The sequence below is a fragment of the Trachypithecus francoisi genome, unplaced genomic scaffold, assembly GCF_009764315.1.
Source record: "Trachypithecus francoisi isolate TF-2019V2 unplaced genomic scaffold, Tfra_2.0 Lachesis_group1, whole genome shotgun sequence".
Classification (NCBI taxonomy): domain Eukaryota; kingdom Metazoa; phylum Chordata; class Mammalia; order Primates; family Cercopithecidae; genus Trachypithecus; species Trachypithecus francoisi.
The window spans coordinates 103,228,297-103,250,006 of record NW_022681454.1 but is presented as its reverse complement, the minus strand read 5'-3'; positions in this window follow the sequence as shown (position 1 = coordinate 103,250,006).

Here is a 21,710-nt window from a genome sequence, read left to right as displayed (position 1 = left end):
AGATATCTTTCAAGGTCTTTGACCCATTTTTAAAAAGTGTATTGTTTTCTTATTGAGTTTTAAGAGTTCTTTATGTATTTTGAAAAACAGAATCACAGCTTTATATATTTTGAATAAGTTTTTTGTTTGTTTGTTTTTGAGATGAAGTCTTGTTTTGTCACTCCTGAGTGACAAAGGAGTGAAGTGGCACAATTTCAGCTGAATGCAACCTCCACCTCCAGGGTTCAAATGATTCCCCGGCCCCAGTCTCTTCAGTAGCTGGGATTACAGGTGTGCACCACCACGCCCTGTTAAATTTTGTATTTTTAGTAGACACGGGGTTTCGCCATGTTGGCCAGGCTGGTATGGAACTCTTGACTTCAGGTAATCTGCCTTCCTCGGCATCCCAACGTACTGGGATTACAGGTGTGAGCCACTGTGCATAGCCTGAATAACAGTTCTTTATCAAATGTATATTTTGTAAACATTTTCTCCCAGTCTGTGGCTTGTCTTTTCATTCTCTTGCCAGTGTCTTTTGTAGACAAAATAGAATTCTTTAAATTTTAATTCAGTTCAGCTTATTCTTTCTATCATTGATCATGCCTTTGGTTCTATATCTAAAAAGTTATTGCCAATCCCTAAACCACTTAGTTTTTCTTCATGTTATCTTCTAGATGCTTTATAGTTTTATATTTTACATTTAGGTTTATGATCCATTTTGAATTAATATTTGTGAAGGGCGTAAAGTCCATGTTTGGACTTATTTTTTGTGTGCGGATATCCAGTTATTTCAGTACCATTTGTTGAAAAAAAGAAAAAAACACATCTTTTCTCCATTGTAATACTTTAGCTTCTTTGTCAAAGATCAGTTCACTATATTTTTGTGAGTTTTTTTCTCGGCTGTCTATTCTGCTTCATTGACCTGGGTGTCTATACTCTCACCAGTATCATGCTGACTTGATTATTAAAGCTTTATAGTAAATCTTGAAGTCAGGTACTGTCATTCCTCCAACTTTAATCTTCTCCTTTAATGTCATATTGGATATTCTGGGTCTTTTGTCTCTTCATATGAACTTTAAAATCAGTTTCTCAATTTCCACAAAATAACTGGACTTTTGGTTGGAATTCCACTGTATTTATAGATAAATTTGGGAAGAGCTGACATCTTGACAATACTGACTCTTCCTATTTATGGACATGAAATATCTGTTTGTTTAGTTCTTCTTTGATACCAGGCATATTTTGTCCATGGAAAAAAATCTTAATTTTATAAAGCTGTCTTACCAGTCAAGAGTTAGCTTTATAAGAAGAAAATAAATTTTTCATGTTTAAGCCACTATTGTTAGGTCATAAGGACTTACACCCCAAAATACAAAAAGTTCTAACTGATTTACTTTCACTGTACCATCTCCTAGTTATCTCTGTTATCTTTAACATTTTAGCCATGCAATTCTTTTATTTGATTATGTTTAAAATATCTAAGTCATGTAATAAAATTTATTTTCTCTAAGCAAGAGTCTAGTTTTGAGTACCTTAAAAGCTGTAGATGCAGTCATGTGAGAAAATAAATATTTTGGATGCTTCAACATGTTATCCACTATAAACAGGTAATAGATGTATTTTATTATGTACTAATAATGCTCAGCTAAGACTCCAGACTACAGCAGGACTACCATATTAATTTAACTATGCTCAGCTTGAGAAAGGGTCCACCCATAAAATTGTAATTCTCCTAAATAAATGTTAGACACTTTTATGCATTCTATGCTCTAATTCACTTCAGATGCATATGCTCAAAATTGGCGCAATAAGAAAGATATCATAGCCACAGATATTTTTAATTATATGAACTTAACAGTTATCATGAGAAATGGCCCAGATCCATAGGGAAAGTCTTAATCAAGAATTTAGAAAGTATATAATAATTGCAATTTTATAATTCAATATGATAACCTAAATTAAGTTTTATGACTTAATTTATGACATCAAACTCAATTTAAAATTAATGTATAGTGGTTACATAAATAAAGTGACAGACTTTCATTAAAATTAAAATAATACCTATATACTAATGTTATAACCATGGGAATTTTTATAACCTACCTACAACTGTATAATAGTAACATATTTCTCAATCTAAAATTATTATATTCATTATAAAAGGGTTAAAAAATACAGACAATTAAAGAAAATTGTCATTGTGTATATGCATTTGTTTGGGTGGGTTGTGTTTGAATACATACTCATGCAAAAATTTAAAGTGTCCATTGCATTGAAAATGACAGTCGACTTTAGTAAACATTTTCATGTAGGGCTATCACTCCTTTTTCTTTTTGTTTGTTCCATTCTTTTCTTTGTTCAGATTTATTTTTCCTCTTTGGTTTATTTTAGCGTGTTCATACTAAATATTACAATAAATTATGTATGACATTTATAATCATTGAAATAAATCTACGAAATCCTTTATGAAATCCTTTATTTATCTCTGAAAATCTTTTCCTGACACAATGGGGAAAATTAAAGCCCTGCAAAAAGAACAAACAGTTTTGAAACTACCAAGTGCAGTAATTATTTCATTGTAACATAATAGAAATTACGTATTTGACAGCTTCTTGGATGAATTTCAGTTGCCAATGACAATCTGCAGAATTGTAAACACATAGCACTTATGCAATTTCTCTGATGCCCTTTGCTTGCTAAACCACAAAGGAAGTTAATATTTAGAACAAATAAGTCTTTAAACTATACCCTTCAATTCAATACAAAGGGATATTTCAACACACAAAAAAGCACACACTTAGGTAGAGGAAGTATTTTATTGTTTGTTTTTCTCTTTTTTTTTTTTTTACTTCAGAAAAATTCTTTTTTTGACGCAATTTAGAACATCTTAATGAGACTTTAAAATTGGTTAAAATTTGTTAGCAGGACATACAAAAGAATTAATCATTAAATTTAATAATTTACATTTATCAAAAAATACCACTAAGAGAGCAAACATCACCCACAGATTGAGATAAATTCATATACAACATATATCACATGCCAAAGTCTTGTATAAAAAATAGAAAAATATAAAAAAATACAGAAAAATGCAAACAACACAATAGAAAACATAATTGAAAATAATATTGAAAAGTCATTTCGTACAAATAAAAAGACTATCAAACAATGAATAAATATTCTGAGAGGAAGCTCAGTTTCTTTATTTGATAAACCACTGTGAAATACCATTAAATACACACACACACACACACACACATATGGTAATGTTTACAATTAAAAAGACAGAAAAGGCTAAATACTCGCAAGGATATAGAGCAACAGGAATTTAATTATATGTGTTTTTTATCAGTGTAACTCAACATAATCACCCTGAAAACACTGTTGGCACTATACACTAAAATTGAACTAAAATATATCCTATCACCAACAACTATCCTCCTGGGTATGAATATGGATGACCTTTGACAGCAAATATTCCTAAGAAAAAATTTGTATTTTGAAATGGTTTTATGGGTTAGAACTCATACATATTGCAAAAATACAGTTGTATAACTTTATTTTGTATCTCACAACAACACTTACAGTAAAACTTTAAAACAATCGTGACTGAATCTTTAAAAAAATAGGAAAAAAACACGGAAATTGTATATATATGCTTACAGCAAAACATATACAAGAATATTCATAGCAGCATTATTTGTAATAGCCTAAAACAGAAAACAACACTGTATTAGTCTGTTCTCACACTGCTACTAAAGACATATGCAAGACTGGGTAATTTAGAAAGGAAAGAGGTTTAATTGACTCACAGTTCAGCATGGCTGGGGAGACCTCAGGAAACTTACAGTCACGGTGGAAGGGGAAGCAAACACATCCTTCTTGACTTGGCAGCATTAAGGAGAAGAATGAGAGAGAAGCGAAGGGAGAAACCCCTTAAAAAACCATTAGATCTTGTGAGAACTTACTATCATGCGAATAGCATGGGGGAAACTGACCCCGTAATTCAGTTACCTCCCACCAGGTCCCTCCCATGACATGTGGAGATTATGGGAACTACAATTCAAGATCAGACTTGGGTTGGGACATAGCCAAATCATATAATTTCACCCCAGCCCCTCCCAAATCTCATGCCCTCACATTTCAAAGCACAATCATGCTCTTCAAATGGTCCCCCAAGTCTTAACTAATTTCAGAATTAACTCAAAAGTCCAAGTCCAAAGTCTCATCTGAGATAAGGCAACTCCCTTCCGCGTATGAGCCTGTAAAATCAAAAGCATGTTAGTTACTTCCTAGATACAATGGGAGTACAGGCATTGGGTAAATATTCTCATTCCAACTGGGAGAAATTGGCCAAGACAAAGGAGAACAGGCCCCATGCAAGTCTAAAATCTAATATGTCAGTCATTAAACCTTTAAAGTTTCAAAATGATCTCCTTTGACTCCATGTCTCACATCCAGGTCATGCTGATGCAAGAGGTGGCCTTGGGCAGCTCCACCCTTGTAGCTTTACAGGGTATAACCCTTCTCCCGGCTGCTTTCATGAACCGGCATTGTCTGCAGCTTTTCTAGGTGCATGTTGCAAGCTGTCAGTGGATCTACCATTCTAGGGTCTGGAGGACAGTGGCCCTCTTCTCTTCGCTCTACTAGGCAGTGCCCCAGTTGGGACTTTGTGTGGGGGCTCCAATCTCACATTTCCCTTCTGCACTTCCGTAGCAGAGTTTCTCCATCAGGGCTCTGCTCCTGCAGCAAACATCTGACCGGACATTCAAGCATTTCCATACATCCTCTGAAATCTTGGCAGAAGTTTCCAAACCTTAGTTCTTCAATTCTGTGCAGCCAGAGGCTCAACACCATGTGGAAGCTGCCAAGGCTTGGGGCTTGCCACTCCCTGAAATGACAGCCTAAGGTATACCTTGACCCCTTTTAGCCAGAGCTAGAGTGGCTGGGACACATGGCACCAAGTCTCTAGGCTGTACACAGCAGGTGGGGCCAGGTCCCTCCCAGCACAACCATTTTTTCCTCCTAGGCCTTTGGGCCTGTGATGGGAGGGGCTGCCATGAAGGTCTCTGACATGCCCTGGAGACATTTTCCCCATTGTCTTAGTGATTAACATTGGGCCCCTTGTTATTTATGCAAATTTCTGCAGCTGGCTTGAGTTTCTCCCCAGAAAATGGGTTTTTCTTTTCTGTCATATTTTTAGATCGCAAAATTTCCAAACTTTTGTGCTCTGCTTCGTCTTGAATGCTTTACCACTTAGAAATTTCTTCCAACAGATACCTTGAATCATCTGTCTCAAGTTCAAAGTTCCACAGATCTCCAAGGCAGGGACAAAATGCGGCCAGTCTCTTTGCATAGCGAGATTGACCTTTACTCTAGTTCCCAACAAGTTCTTCATCTCCATCTGAGACCACCTCAGCCTGTACTTTATTTTCCATCTCAGTATCGGTATTTTGGTCAAATCCATTTAACATGTCTCTAGGCAGTTCCAAACTTTCCCACATGTTCCTGTTTTCTGAACCCTCAAAGTATCTAGGAAGTTCCAAACTTTCTCACAATTTCCTGTCTTCTTCTGAGGCCTCCATACTGTTTCAGCCTCTGTGTGTTATCCAGTTCCAAAGTCACTTCCACATTTTTGGGTATCTTTAGAGCAGCACCCCACTCCCTGCAGTATCAATTTACTGTATTAGTTCATCCTCATGCTGCAAATAAAGGCATACCCAAGACTGGGTAATTTACAAAGGAAAGAGGTTTAATTGACTCACAATTCAGCATGGCTGGGGAAGTCTTAGGAAGCTTACAACCATGGTGGAAGGGGAAACAAACATATCATTTGTCACATGGAAGCAGCAAAGAGAGGAATGAGAGCTGAGCAAAAGGAGAAGCCCCTCATCAAACCATCAGAAATTGTGAGAACTTACTATCAAGAGAACAGCATGAAGCAAACTGCGCCAGTGATTCCATTACCTCCCACTGGGTCCCTCTCATGACATGTGGGATTATGGGAACTACTATTCAAGATGAGATTTGGGGATAGAGCCAAATCATATCAAACACAAATGCCTATTAATAGAATATATAAATTATGGCATATTCATATGATGGAATCATATACAACCACAAAAACAAATTCATGCCACACACAAATGCTATGTGAATTATCATAGAAGTCTCATAAGTGAAAGAAACGAGATACAAAAGAGTATATAATCTATGCTAATTCCATTTTTGCAGAGCTTAAACTCAGACAAAACTAATCTATGGTATTAAATATTAGAATAGGAGTTTGGGATGGAGAAAAGTTGTAATTATGGAGATAAATAAGAATAGGAGTTACAGCTTCCTAACAAAGTTTTTTTTATATATATATTAAGTGATAATTACATGTCAATTTTTATTTTGCGATAATTTTTGAGCTCTACACTTATGAAATTGCACATTGTATGTATGTTATACTTCAATACACATTTTAAATTAAAAATGAAGTTGTAATGTCATAATCATAGCATTTATATATTTATTTTCCATTATATGTGTAATATTTAATGCAAGTGTGCATTTATATACACACACACACAGATATACTAAATTGAGAGTCAGAGTTATTTTAAAATTTATTTATCAGGTGGTTAGTAAATATGTTAAAAATAAAAATTCAAATTTGTGTACATGTGTATAAGTCATATTTTCTTAAGTTTTTTATTTTTAATTTTTGTGGGTACATAATAGGTATATGTATTCATGGAGTATATGAGATATTTTGATACAAACATGCACTGTGTAGTAATCACATAATGGATGGCAGGGTATTCATCCCTCAAGCATTTTTCTTACAAACAATCCAATTATAATCATTTAGTTATTTTTAAATATACGATTAAATTATTATTGACTAGTCACCCTGTTGTGCTATCAAATATTATGCCTTATTTATTAATTCCAACTATTTTTGTACCCATTTAGCCATCTCCACATATCCCTCACTCCTCCACCACTCTTCACACCCTCTGGGAACCATCCTTCCACTCTCTCCATTGGTTCAATTGTTTTGATTTTTAGATTCCACAAATAAGTAAAAACATGCAATATTTGTCTTTCTGGGCCTGGCTTATTTCACTTATAATGATCTCCAGTTCCATACGTATTGTTGCAAATGCCTGAATCTCCGTTCTACAGCTGAATAGTACACCACTGTGTATAAGTACCACATTTTCTTTATCCATTCATCTGTTGATGGAAACTTAAGTTATTTCCGAATTTTGGCCATTGTGAACAGAGCTGCAACAAACATGGGAATGCAGATGTCTCTTCAATATATTGATTTCCTTTCTTTTGGGCATATACCCAGCAGTGGGATTGCTGGATCATATGGTAGCTCTATTTTTAGTTTTCTGAGGAACCTTCAAACTGTTCTCCACAGTCGTTATACTAATTTATATCCCACCAACACTGTATGAGGGTTGCCTTTTCTCCACATCCTCACCAGCATTTTCTATTGCTTGTCTTTTGAATACAAGCCATTTTAATTGGGGTGAGATGATATCTCATTGTAGTTTTGAGTTGTAAGTTGCATTTCCCTGATGATCAATGATGCTGAGTACATTTTCACATGTCTGTTTGCCATTTGTATGTCTTCTTTTGAGACATGTCTATTCAAATATTTTGCCCATTTTAAAAATAGTATTATTCTGTTTTTTTCCTAGAGAGTTGTTTGAGCTCCTTATATATTCTGGTTATTAATCCCTATTAGATGAGTAGTTTGCAAATATCTTCTCCTATTCTGTGGGTTGTCTCTTCACTTTGTTGATTTTTTTGTTGTTGTTGCTGTACAAAATATTTTTAACTTGGTATGATCCCATTTGTCCATTTTTTGCTTTGGTTGCCTGTGATTATGGGGTATTACTCAAGAAATCTTTGCTCAACTGATGTCTTGGAGAGTTTCCCTGATGTTTTCTCATAGTAGTTTCTTGAGTTTGAAGTCTACTATTGCTTTCACTGTGTCCCATAGATTTTGTTCTATTGTGTTTCAACTTTTATTTATTTTAAGAACAATTTCAATTTATTTCTTAATTTCTTCATTGCCCTGCTGGTCATTTAGGAGCATATGGTTTAGTTTCCATGTATTTGTACAGTTTGCAAACTTCCTCTTGCTGTTTATTTCTAGTTTTATTCCATTGGGATCAGAGGAGATGCTAGATATAAATTTAATTTTTTTGACTATTTTAAAACTTCTTTTGAGAACCAACGTACAGTCCATCTTTGAGAACAATCCATGTACTCAGGAAAAAATGTGTGTTACACAGCCATTGGATGAAATGTTCTGTAAATACCTATTAGAATCACTTGGTCTATAGTGCAGATTAAGTCCTATGTTTCTTGGTTGATTTTGTCTGAAAGATCTGCTTAATGTTGAAAGTGGGGTGTTGAAATATCCAGCTATTACTGTGGTGAGGTTTGTCTCTCTCTTTAGCTCTAAAAATGTTCACTTCATATATGTGGATGCTTCAGTGTTGGGTGCATATATGTTTAAAATTTGTATGGTCTCTTGCTGAATTGTCCCCTTTATTATTATTTAGACTTTTCTGTGTCCCTCTTAGACTTTTGGCATTGAAATCTATTTTTTCTGATACAAGTAAAGTGACTCCTGCTCTTTTGTGGTTTCCATCGGCATGGAATATCTTTTTCCTTCCCTTTGTTTTCAGTCTATGTGTGTCTTTATAGGTGAAGTATGCTTCTTGTAGGCAACAGATTAATGGGTCTTGCTTTTTAATCCATTTATCTACTCTATGTCTTTTGACTGCAGAGTTTAGTTCATTTATTTATTTATTTATTTTTATTATAATTTAAGTTCTAGGGTACATGTGCATAACGTGCAGGTTTGTTACATATGTATACTTGGGCCATGTTGGTGTGCTGCACCCATCAACTCGTCAGCACCCATCAATTCATCATTTATATCATGTATAACTCCCCAGTGCAATCCCTCCCTCCTCCCCCCTTCCCATGATAGGCCCCAGTGTGTGATGTTCCCCTTCCCGAGTCCAAGTGATCTCATTGTTCACTTCCCACCTATGAGTGAGAACATGCGGTGTTTGGTTTTCTCTTCTTGTGATAGTTTGCTAAGAATGATGGTTTCCAGCTGCATCCATGTCCCTACAAAGGATGCAAACTCATCCTTTTTTATGGCTGCATAGTATTCCATGGTGTATATGTGCCACATTTTCTTAATCCAGTCTGTCACAGATGGACATTTGGGTTGATTCCAAGTCTTTGCTATTGTGAATAGTGCCGCAATAAACATATGTGTGCATATCTCTTTGTAGTAGAATAATTTATAATCCTTTGGGTATATACCCAGTAGTGGGATGGCTGGGTCATATGGTACATCTAGTTCTAGATCCTTGAGGAATCGCCATACTGTTTTCCATAATGGTTGAAATGGTTTACAATCCCACTAACAGTGTAAAAGTGTTCCTATTTCTCCACATCCTCTCCAACACCTGTTGTTTCCTGATTTTTTAATGATTGCCATTCTAACTGGTGTGAGATGGTATCTCATTGTGGTTTTGATTTGCATTTCTCTGATGGCCAGGGATGATGAGCATTTTTTCATGTGTCTGTTGGCTGTATGAATGTCTTCTTTTGAGAAAAGTCTGTTCATGTCCTTTCCCCACTTTTTGATGGGGTTGTTTGTTTTTTTCTTGTATATTTGTTTGAGTTATTTGTAGATTCTGGATATTAGCCCTTTGTCAGATGAGTAGATTGCAAAAATTTTCTCCCATTCGGTAGGTTGCCTGTTCACTCTGATGGTAGTTTCTGTTGCTGTGCAGAAGCTCTTTAGCTTAATGAGATCCCATTTGTCAATTTTGGCTTTTGCTGCCGTTGTTTTTGGTGTTTTAGAAATGAAGTCCTTGCCCATGCCTATGTCCTGAATGGTACTAACTAGATTTTCTTCTAGGGTTTTTATGGTATTAGGTCTAATATTAAAGTCTCTAATCCATCTTGAATTAATCCTCGTATACGGAGTAAGGAAAGGATCCAGTTTCAGCTTTCTACTTATGGCTAGCCAATTTTCCCAGCACCATTTATTAAATAGGGAATCCTTTCCCCATTTCTTGTTTCTCTCAGGTTTGTCAAAGATCAGATGGCTGTAGATGTGTGGTATTATTTCCGAGGACTCTGTTCTGTTCCATAGGTCTATATCTCTGTTGTGGTACCAGTACCATGCTGTTTTGGTTACTGTAGCCTTGTAGTACAGTATGAAGTCAGGTAGCGTGACGCCTCCAGCTTTGTCCTTTTGACTTAGGATTGTCTTGGCAATGCGGGCTCTTTTTTGGTTCCATATGAACTTTAAAGCAGTTTTTTCCAATTCTGTGAAGAAACTCATTGGTAGTTTGATGGGGATGGCATTGAATCTATAAATAACCTTGGGCAGTATGGCCATTTTCATGATATTGATTCTTCCTATCTATGAGCATGGAATGTTCTTCCATTTGTTTGTGTCCTCTTTTATTTCACTGAGCAGTGGTTTGTAGTTCTCCTTGAAGAGGTCCTTTACATCCCTTGTAAGCTGGATTCCTAGGTATTTGATTCTCTTTGAAGCAATTGTGAATGGAAGTTCATTCCTGATTTGGCTCTCTGTTTGTCTGTTACTGGTGTATAAGAATGCTTGTCATTTTTGCACATTAATTTTGTATCCTGAGACTTTGCTGAAGTTGCTTATGACCTTAAGGAGATTTTGGGCTGAGACGATGGGGTTTTCTAAATATACAATCATGTCATCTGCAAACAGGGACATTTGACTTCTTCTTTTCCTAACTGGATACCCTTGATTTCTTTCTCTTGCCTGATTGCCCTAGCCAGAGCTTCCAACACTATGTTGAATAGGAGTGGTGAGAGAGGGCATCCCTGTCTTGTGCCAGTTTTCAAAGGGAATTTTTCCAGTTTTTGCCCATTCAGTATGATATTAGCTGTGGGTTTGTCATAAATAGCTCTTATTATTTTGAGGTACGTTCCATCAATACCAAATTTATTGAGCGTTTTTAGCATGAAGGGCTGTTGAATTTTGTCAAAAGCCTTTTCTGCATCTATTGAGATAATCATGTGGTTCTTGTCTTTGGTTCTGTTTATATGGTGGATTACGTTTATTGATTTGCAAATGTTGAACCAGCCTTGCATCCCAGGGATGAAGGCCACTTGATCATGGTGGATAAGCTTTTTGATGTGCTGCTGAATCCGGTTTGCCAGTATTTTATTGAGAATTTTTGCATCGATGTTCATCAGGGATATTGGTCTAAAATTCTCTTTTTTTGTTGTGTCTCTGCCAGGCTTTGGTATCAGGATGATGCTGGCCTCATAAAATGAGTTAGGGAGGATTGCCTCTTTTTCTATAGATTGGAATAGTTTCAGAAGGAATGGTACCAGCTCCTCCTTGTACCTCTGGTAGAATTCAGCTGTGAATCCATCTGGTCCTGGACTTGTTTTGGTGGGTAGGCTATTAATTGTTGCCTCAATTTCAGAGCCTGCTATTGGTCTATTCAGGGATTCAACTTCTTCCTGGTTTAGTCTTGGGAGAGTGTAAGTGTCCAGGAAATTATCCATTTCTTCTAGATTTTCTAGTTGATTTGCATAGAGGTGTTAATAGTATTCTCTGATGGTAGTTTGTATTTCTGTGGGGTCGGTGGTGATATCCCCTTTATCATTTTTTATTGCATCTATTTGATTCCTCTCTCTTTTCTTATTAGTCTTGCTAGTGGTCTGTCAATTTTGTTGATCTTTTCAAAAAACCAACTCCTGGATTCATTGATTTTTTGGAAGGTTTTTTGTGTCTCTAACTCCTTCAGTTCTGCTCTGATCTTTGTTATTTCTTGCCTTCTGCTAGCTTTTGAATGTGTTTGCTCTTGCCTCTCTAGTTCTTTTAATTGTGATGTTAGAGTGTCATTTTAGATCTTTCCTGCTTTCTCTTGTGGGCATTTAGTGCTATAAATTTCCTCTACACACTGCTTTAAATGTGTCCCAGAGATTCTGGTATGTTGTATCTTTGTTCTCATTGGTTTCAAAGAACATCTTTATTTCTGCTTTCATTTCGTTATGTACCCAGTAGTCATTCAGGAGCAGGTTGTTCAGTTTCCATGTAGTTGAGCGGTTTTGATTGAGTTTCTTAGTCCTGAGTTCTAGTTTGATTGCACTGTGGTCTGAGAGACAGTTTGTTATAATTTCTGTTCTTGTACATTTGCTGAGGAGTGCTTTACTTCCAATTATGTGGTCAATTTTGGAATAAGTGCGATGTGGTGCTGAGAAGAATGTATCTTCTGTTGATTTGGGGTGGAGAGTTCTGTAGATGTCTATTAGGTCCGCTTGGTGCAGAGATGAGTTCAATTCCTGGATATCCTTGTTAACTTTCTGTCTCGTTGATCTGTCTAATGTTGACAGTGGAGTGTTGAAGTCTCCCATTATTATTGTATGGGAGTCTAAGTCTCTTTGTAAGTCTCTAAGGACTTGCTTTATGAATCTGGGTGCTCCTGTATTGGGTGCATAAATATTTAGGAGAGTTAGCTCTTCCTGTTGAATTGATCCCTTTACCATTATGTAATGGCTTTCTTTGTCTCTTTTGATCTTTGATGGTTTAAAGTCTGTTTTATCAGAGACTAGGATTGCAACCCCTGCTTTTTTTGTTCTCCATTTGCTTGGTAGATCTTCCTCCATCCCTTTATTTTGAGCCTATGTATGTCTCTGCATGTGAGATGGGTCTCCTGAATACAGCAGACTGATGGGTCTTGACTCTTTATCCAGTTTGCCAGTCTGTGTCTTTGAATTGGAGCATTTAGTCCATTAACATTTAAGGTTAATATTGTTATGTGTGAACTTGATCCTGCCATTATGATATTAACTGGTTATTTCGCTCATTAGTTGATGCAGTTTCTTCCTAGCTTCGATGGTCTTTACATTTTGGCATGTTTTTGCAATGGCTGGTACCGGTTGTTCCTTTCCATGTTTAGTGCTTCCTTCAGGGTCTCTTGTAAGGCAGGCCTGGTGGTGACAAAATCTCTAAGCATTTGCTTATCTGTAAAGGATTTCATTTCTCCTTCACTTACGAAACTTAGTTTGGCTGGATATGAAATTCTGGGTTGAAAATTCTTTTCTTTAAGAATGTTGAATATTGGCCCCCACTCTCTTCTGGCTTGGAGAGTTTCTGCCAGGAGATCTGCTCTTAGTCTGATGGGCTTCCCTTTGTGGGTAACCCGGCCTTTCTCTCTGGCTGCCCTTAAGATTTTTTCCTTCATTTCAACTTTGGTGAATCTGGCAATTATGTGTCTTGGAGTTGCTCTTCCGGAGGAGTATCTTTGTGGCGTTCTCTGTATTTCCTTAATTTGAATGTTGGCCTGCCCTACTAGGTTGGGGAAGTTCTCCTGGATGATATCCTGAAGAATGTTTTCCAACTTGGTTCCATTTTCCCCCTCACTTTCAGGCACCCCAATCAGACGTAGATTTGGTCTTTTTACATAATCCCATACTTCTTGCAGGCTTTGTTCATTTCTTTTTCTTCTTTTTTCTTTTGGTTTCTCTTCTCGCTTCATTTCATTCATTTGATCCTCAATCGCTGATACTCTTTCTTCCAGTTGATCCAGTCGGTTACTGAAGCTTGTGCATTTGTCACGTATTTCTCGTGACATGGTTTTCATCTCTGTCATTTCGTTTATGACCTTCTCTGCATTAATTAGTCTGTCAATTCTTCCACCCTTTTTTCAAGATTTTTAGTTTCTTTGCGCTGGGTACGTAATTCCTCCTTTAGCTCTGAGAAGTTTGATGGACTGAAGCCTTCTTCTCTCATCTCGTCAAAGTCATTCTCTGACCAGCTTTGATCCGTTGCTGGCGATGGGCTGCGCTCCTTTGCAGGGGGAGATGCGCTCTTATTTTTTGAATTTCCAGCTTTTCTGCCCTGCTTCTTCCCCATCTTTGTGGTTTTATCTGTCTCTGGTCTTTGATGATGGTGACGTACTGATGGGGTTTTGGTATAGGTGTCCTTCCTGTTTGATAGTTTTCCTTCTAATAGTCAGGACCCTCAGCTATAGGTCTGTTGGGGATTTCTTGAGCTCCACTCCAGACCCTGTTTGCCTGGGTATCAGCAGCAGAGGTTGCAGAAGATAGAATATTGCTGAACAGAGAGTGTACCTGTCTGATTCTTACTTTGGAAGCTTCCTCTCAGGGGTGTACTCCACCCTGTGAGGTGTGGGGTGTCAGACTGCCCCTAGTGGGGGATGTCTCCCAGTTAGGCTACTCAGGGGTCAGGGACCCACTTGAGCAGGCAGTCTGTCCCTTCTCAGATCTCAACCTCGGTGTTGGGAGATCCACTGCTGTCTTCAAAGCTGTCAGACAGAGTCGTTCGCGTCTGCACAGGCCTCTGCTGCTTCCCCTGTTGTTTTTTTTAGCTGTGCCCTGTCCCCAGAGGTGGAGTCTACAGAGACAGGCAGGTTTCCTTGAGCTGCTCTGAGCTCCACCCAGTTCGAGCTTCCCAGTGGCTTTCTTTACCTACTTAAGCCTCAGCAATGGCGGGCGCCCCTCCCCCAGCCTCGCTGCTCCCTTGCGGATAGATCGCCGCGGACTGCTGTGTTCGCAATGAGGGAGGCTCTGTGGGCGTGGGACCCTCCCGGCCAGGTGTGGGATATATTCTCCTGGTGTGCCCGTTTGCTTAAAGCGCAGTATTGGGGTGGGAGTTACCCAAGTTTCTAGGTGTTGTGTGTCTCAGTTCCCCTGCCTAGGAAAAGGTATTCCCTTCCCCCTTGAGCTTCCCAGGTGAGGCGATGCCTCGCCCTGCTTCAGCTCTCGCTGGTCAGGCTGCAGCAGCTGACCATCACCGATTGTCCAGCACTCCCTAGTGAGATGACCCCAGTACCTCAGTTGAAAATGCAGAAATCACCGGTCTTCTGTGTCGCTCGCGCTGGGAGTTGGAGACTGGAGCTGTTCCTATTCCGCTATCTTGCTCCGCCCCGAGTTTAGTTCATTTATAACATTATTGTTGATAAACAAGAACTTACTCCTGCCATTTTATTTGTTTTCTCTCTGTTTGTGTGTGGTCTTCTCATCCTTCTCTCTTTCCTTTCTCTTTTCCTTTTAGTGAAGGTGACTTTCTTTCTCACTAATTACTTCTTCTGCTTGACCAATTCTGCTATTAAAAGACTCTGATGCATTCCTCATTATGTCCATTGAATTTTAAACTCTAGAACTTCTGCTTCTTTTCAATGATTTCAATCTCTTTTTTAAGTTTATCTGGTAGAATTATTAATTCAATCTCTGTATTATCTTTAATTTCCTGGAGTTTCCTCAAACACTATTTTGAATTATCTGTGTGAAAGATCACATATTTCTGTTTCTCCAGGATTGGTCCCTGGTGCCTTATGCAGTTCATTTGGTAATGTCAAGTTTCCTTGGATCATCTTGATACTTACAGATGTTCATCTGTGTCTGGGTGTTGAAAATTTAGATATTTATTGTAGTCTTTGCAGTCTGGGCTTTTCACCTTGTTTTTCCTTCTTGGGAAGACTTTCTAAATATTCCAAAAGACTTGGCTGTTGTGATCTCAGCTTTATCTGTTTTAGGGGGAACCCCAAACCCAGTAGTGCTATAGTTCTTGCAGAGTCATAAAGGTACCACCTTGATGATCTTGGACAACATTCAGAAGAATTTTTTGATTATGAGGCAGAGACTTTTGTCCTATTCCTTTACTTTTTTCCCAAACAAAGGGAGTATCTCTCTGCTCTGAGTAACCAGAAACTGAAGGTGAAATGAAATAAGCACCCCAATGGCCACCACCACTATGACTGTGTTGGGTCAGACCTGAAGCCAGTATAGCACTGGATCTCACCCAAGGCCTGCGGTAACCCCTCCCTGGCTACCATCTATGTTCACTCAAAGTCCTGGAGCTCTAAAATCACAAGGTGCAAAGCCAGCCAGTTCTGTGTCCTTCCCTTTAGTGCAGTGAGTTCCCTCAGTCCCCCTGATAGGTCCAGAGGTGCTACCTGGGACCCAGGGACTAGAGTCAAAAACCTTACATGACCACCTGACATTCTACTGTACTGCAGCTGTGCTAGCACTCAAACCGTAAGATACAGTTCTTCTCACTCTTACCTCTCCTTTCCAAAGGCAGAAGAGCCTTACTCTGTAGCCAGCATCACCTCAGGCTTATGGAGGATACTACCAGACTGCCACCAATATTTCCATAAGGTTTAAGGGCTCTTCAGTTAGTATGTGGTGAATGCTGCCTGACCTGGGACCCACCCTTCAAAGGAGTGGACTCCCCTTTGGACCACAGCATGTCCAGAAATGCTGTTCATGAGCCAAGTCCTGGAATTGGGGACCCTAAGATCCCATTGGTGTTCTACCCTGTGTAGCTGAGCTGGTACCTATGGTGCAAAACAAAGTCCCCTTTACTTTTCCTTTCACTTTTCCCTTCACTTTTCCCAAGCAGGAGGAGTATTGCCTCATGGTCACACCAGCTGGGAATGTGCTGAGCCTCACCCGAGGCCATCAAGTCTCAGAGCCTCACCCAAGGCCATCAATATACTACCTGGATATCATATCATTGCTAGTTACTCAGGGTCCAAGGGTTTTTCAATTAGCTGGTAATGAATCTTTCAGGGACTGGGTCCTTCCCTTCAAGGCAGTGGGTTCCCTTCTGGCCCAGGATGTGTCTAGAAATGTCCAAGAGCTGAGGCCTGGAAAGGGAGCCTCAGGACTCTGACTGGTGGCTTATCTTGCCGTGGCTGAGCCGGTATCCAAGATGTAAGACAAAGTCCTCTCCACTCTTTTGCCTCCTCTTCTCAAGCAGACGGAAGGGATTTCTTTTGGAGCTGTGAGCTGTGCAGCCTGGGGTAAGGGACTGCCCCAGGTTGTGTCTTAGAAGGTTGTATCCTCCCCACCTTCCAAGTCCACAATCTCTGGGCCCAGTTCAGCCTAGGATTTGACTAGATGTTGCAGTCTTTATGGCCTACACTGCCTTTCATGTTTATTTGGAGCCTCAGAGAACTTTAGCTCACAGTGGCAAGGCTTACCAGAACTCACACTTTGTGGCTGGAATTGGCCATTCCCCTCTGGTTTAAATATACCCTCTGTGGGTGGGCATCAGTTGAGTTTGGTTCAGTTTTGCAAAATTTCTGCTATAACAAAGGCAGCACTGAGTTCAATGCCTCACAATTGCTGTCTCTCCTTCTCTCCAGCGCACAGAAATGCTCTCCACACCACATAGCCGCTGTGGGGAATTGAGGGAGGGGTGGTGTCAGTGAGTCAAGAGTGTTTTTCTTACCTTTTCGGTGCCTCTTTCAGTGATATGAAGTTAAAACTTGATACTATGAGTGCTCACCTAATTTTTGGTTCTTACAAAGGTGCACTTTTTGTATGTAGAATGTTAAATTGGTGTCCTTGGTGGGGAAGGTGACAATCAGTGGAGCTTTCTATTCCATTTTTATGCCATTTTTCACCACCCCCGGGTTCCAATAATTCAGATTTTTAAATTCTTGTATTTGGATGTATGCATGCGCATGACAGAGGGGGGAGGAATGGATGTTGTTTTCTAGCAACAGTTGTTAGAAAAACATAGAATATAATGCTACTAGTGAATTTTTTCAGAACACTTTGTGATAAGATTAAATTTGATTATCAATAACTCTCTTCAATAAAATTAATATGGAATATAACACCTTAAGGAAACAAAAGCTATAAGTTAAACTGATAAACCTAGAAAATTTGAAAAATATAAAAATAAGTATGAGAATCACAGAACTTGATCTCACTCAGTTCAATCCTTTCATTACACAAATAAAGTAACAGATTTAGATAATATAAATTAATAACCAGGATCAGTTTGTTAATGCAAAGTTAGGGATTCTGACACCCCTGACATCTTGAACACTGTTTCTTCCTATACATCAATGAGCCTCTCAACATGCATGTATTGTAATGTGCCTGCGGTTAGAATAAAAATTTTGGACCTAAATTCCAATGAGCTTCTATTTAAGTTCACATAGTTTCAATTCCATTCCTCTGCCTCCCAAAATTCTTAAAATGGCTGTGGTACTCTCAGCCTAATCCAATATTATGTTTCTCTATATGATGAATTGCCATATTGACTATGAGTCTGTTAAAAAAATACATTTTTAGTAAAGCAAGAACTCATACTAAAGTAGAATTTTAAACACATCTTTTCATGGTAATTGGAAATTAATGTCCCTGAAACACAGCTGCCATGAGGACACGCACCGAATTACTAAAACCAAGCTTCTTAAAAAGGAAAAACCAGGAGTAATGGTTATCTCTTTAAACTTTTGTTTTAAAAAGATTAAATGATTAAATATAACGCAATTATTCACAATTATCAGCGATTACTAGTAATCCGCTCTAGTTTTTCAAAAATAAATCATTGATGCTTTGGTTTTAATGATTTCTCTCTCTGGCAAAAAATAATTTTATTTTATTATTTATTTATTTATTTATGAGAAAGAATTTCACTCTTGTTGCCCAGGATGGAGTGCAATGGACCGATCTTGGCTCACTGCAACCTCCTCCTCCTGGGTTCAAGCAATTCTCCTGTCTCAGCCTTCCAAATAGCTGGGATTACAGGTGCCCGCCACCATGCCCAGCTAATTTTTTGTATTTTTAGTAGAGACGGGGATTTACTATGTTGTCCAGACTGGTCTCGAACTCCTGACCTCAGGCGATCCACTGGCCTCAGGCTCCCGAAGTGCTGGGATTATAGGCATGAGCCACCATGCCCGGCCAAAAATATAAATTTTATTTTAGTGTTAGATGCAACTTCAACCCTTATCACGTGTCATAAGGGTTACTTATGACTTTATGTCATACAGGTGGCTCACAACTACCTAACTCCTTTTTTTTAGTTCCTTTATTCAAAAAATATTAATGGATAATTATGATATACAAATCAGTGTGCCATTTTTTTAAAGGAGCATTAATTAACTCTTCCAAAAGATATCTCAGCTACTTTTTTAGAGGTTCACAATTCCTTAAACTCATGTTACACATTGTCTTTCAACAAGACTCCAAAAATTATGGCTTGTAAGTGATCAGATTTTCTAAAGTTTTGAATCATCTATCTTTTCATAGCACTGCGCCAGGTAGATACCAGTGTTGTGGAAACACCCTTGTCCTATCAAATAACTTTAAATTTAATTCAAATAAATGTTCATATCAAATGACTACCGCATCTGAGGCAATGTCAGGTATTTACATTGGAACGTGATTTTTTTTTTTTTTTTCTATACAGGAGTCCCCCTTATCCCTGGAGATACATTTCAAGACCCTCAGTGGTTGCCTAAAACTGCAGATAGTACCAAACCTAATTTCCATCAATTGGATCATGTTTCTGTTCACATCTTCCACCACAAATATAATGCCTTTTCCATCTTAACTAAGAATTTATCATGCACTGTGGCTATAATTTTTGCAGTATGAAGTGTGACAGCAAAACTAGCATAGATTTTGTTTTTCCTTCATAATTTTGCAGTTAGATTTGTTTTTACTGCAGATCTTAGCAACTTACCATATAATTTTTTTTCCTTATTGAGAATTTTCACCTTTTCATTTAAAGGAAGCATTTTACAGCTTCTCCTTGGAATATCCGAATTGCTAGCACTACTACTCTTGTGCTTTAGGATTATTTTATTAAGTAAAATAAGGGTTACTTATCACAAGTACTGCGATACCCTGATAGTCTGATAACTGAGACAACTACAGAGCGACTGGTTTGGATATCCTGGTCAAAGTGATGATTCACATTCTGGGCAGGACAAAGTGTATGGCGTGAGATTTCATCACACTACTCGTAATGACATGCAATGTGAAACTGATGGTTTATTTCTGGAATTTTTCATTTCATATTTTGAACTGCAGTTGACTGTGGAAAACTAAAACCATGGAAAGTGAAACAGTGGATATGGAGGGACTACTGTACATTTTTTATTCTATTATTCAGCTTACATGGGCCTTGTGAGAATTTTGTATTTATGATCTATGCTAAGTATTTTCTTGAAGTATTGTTGAGGCCATATTCATTTTTATTCTGTTCTTTCTAATCCTGCAGAAATATTAAAAATGTGAAGTTAGTTTCTTTAAAGTATTTTAAACATATTTCTTTTCCAATAGCAGTAAGTTCTGACTCTTGAACGTACTCTGCTGAGATTTTCCATACCTGAAGTGAAATTATCGAACTCAAAGTACGTTGTATAAATATTGCAGTTAAATTCATTATAGGCAACATATTAAATCCATAAAATTCCACTGTATGTCAGGTGACCCAATATTAAAGGTACTGAAACAGAAAGCATGGCTGTTTTCTTTTTGTTGTTGTTGTTTATTATTATACTTTAAGTTCTAGGGTATATGTACACAACGTGCAGTTTTGTTACATATGTATACCTGTGCCATGTTGGTGTGCTGCACCCATCAACTCGTCAGCACCCATCAATTCATCATTTACATCAGGTATAATTTCCAATGCCATCCCTCCCTCCTCCCCCCTCCCCATAATAGGCCCCGGTGTGTGATGTTCCCCTTCCCAAATCCAAGTGATCTCATTGTTCAGTTCCCACCTATGAGTGAGAATATGCGGTGTTTGGTTTTCTGTTCTTGGGATAGTTTGCTGAGAATGATGGCTTCCAGCGGCATCCATGTCCCTACAAAGGACACGAACTCATCCTTTTTTATGGCTGCATAGTATTCCATGGTGTATATGTGCCACATTTTCTTAATCCAGTCTGTCACAGATGGACATCTGGGTTGATTCCAAGTCTTTACTATCGTGAATAGTGCCGCAATGAACATACATGTGCATGTATTTTTATAGCAGCATGATTTATAATCCTTTGGGTATAATATACCCAGTAATGGGATGGCTGGGTCATATGGTACTTCTAGTTCTAGATCCTTGAGGAATCGCCATACTGTTTTCCATAATGGTTGAACTAGTTTACAATCCCACCAACAGTGTAAAAGTGTTCCTATTTCTCCACAACCTCTCCAACACCTGTTGTTTCCTGACTTTTTAATGATTGCCATTCTAACTGGTGTGAGATGGTATCTCATTGTGGTTTTGATTTGCATTTCTCTGATGGCCAGGGATGATGAGCATTTTTTCATGTGTCTGTTGGCTGTATGCATGTTTTCTTTTACAACTGTAGAGAGAACAATTCTCAGTGGTATTTCATCAATTGAATGCTTATCTTATGAATTGGTAAAGGTCTCATGGCTAAATTTTAGTCATATGCTGTGCATACACAGCCTTAGAAATTTCAAGGAGTCCGGCTTTCTTCTTTGATTTTTTTAAACTCCATCATTTTATTATTCCAAATTATATTTCAAGAAACATATTTACAAATGGCATTTATTTGAAAGTGATTTCTTAAGTCAGAAACTTTGTGGTTTGAGGATATTTATTATAATATACCCTTGTGAGCATATGCAAACAGATGCATTAGTGTCAGGATGTGGGTTTTCACAGAGTGCAGTGTTTCCCAACTTTCATATTTATAAATATATATATATATATATATATACACACACACACACACATACACACACACACACACACATATATATATAGGAAAATGTGACCCATACTTAACATTGACAAAGTGTTGTTGCTATTTATGTTTCATAATAGATTTTAAACCACTGAAGAAAATGCCAAAGGAAAAGATTTCTTTTATTGAAAACATCTATAA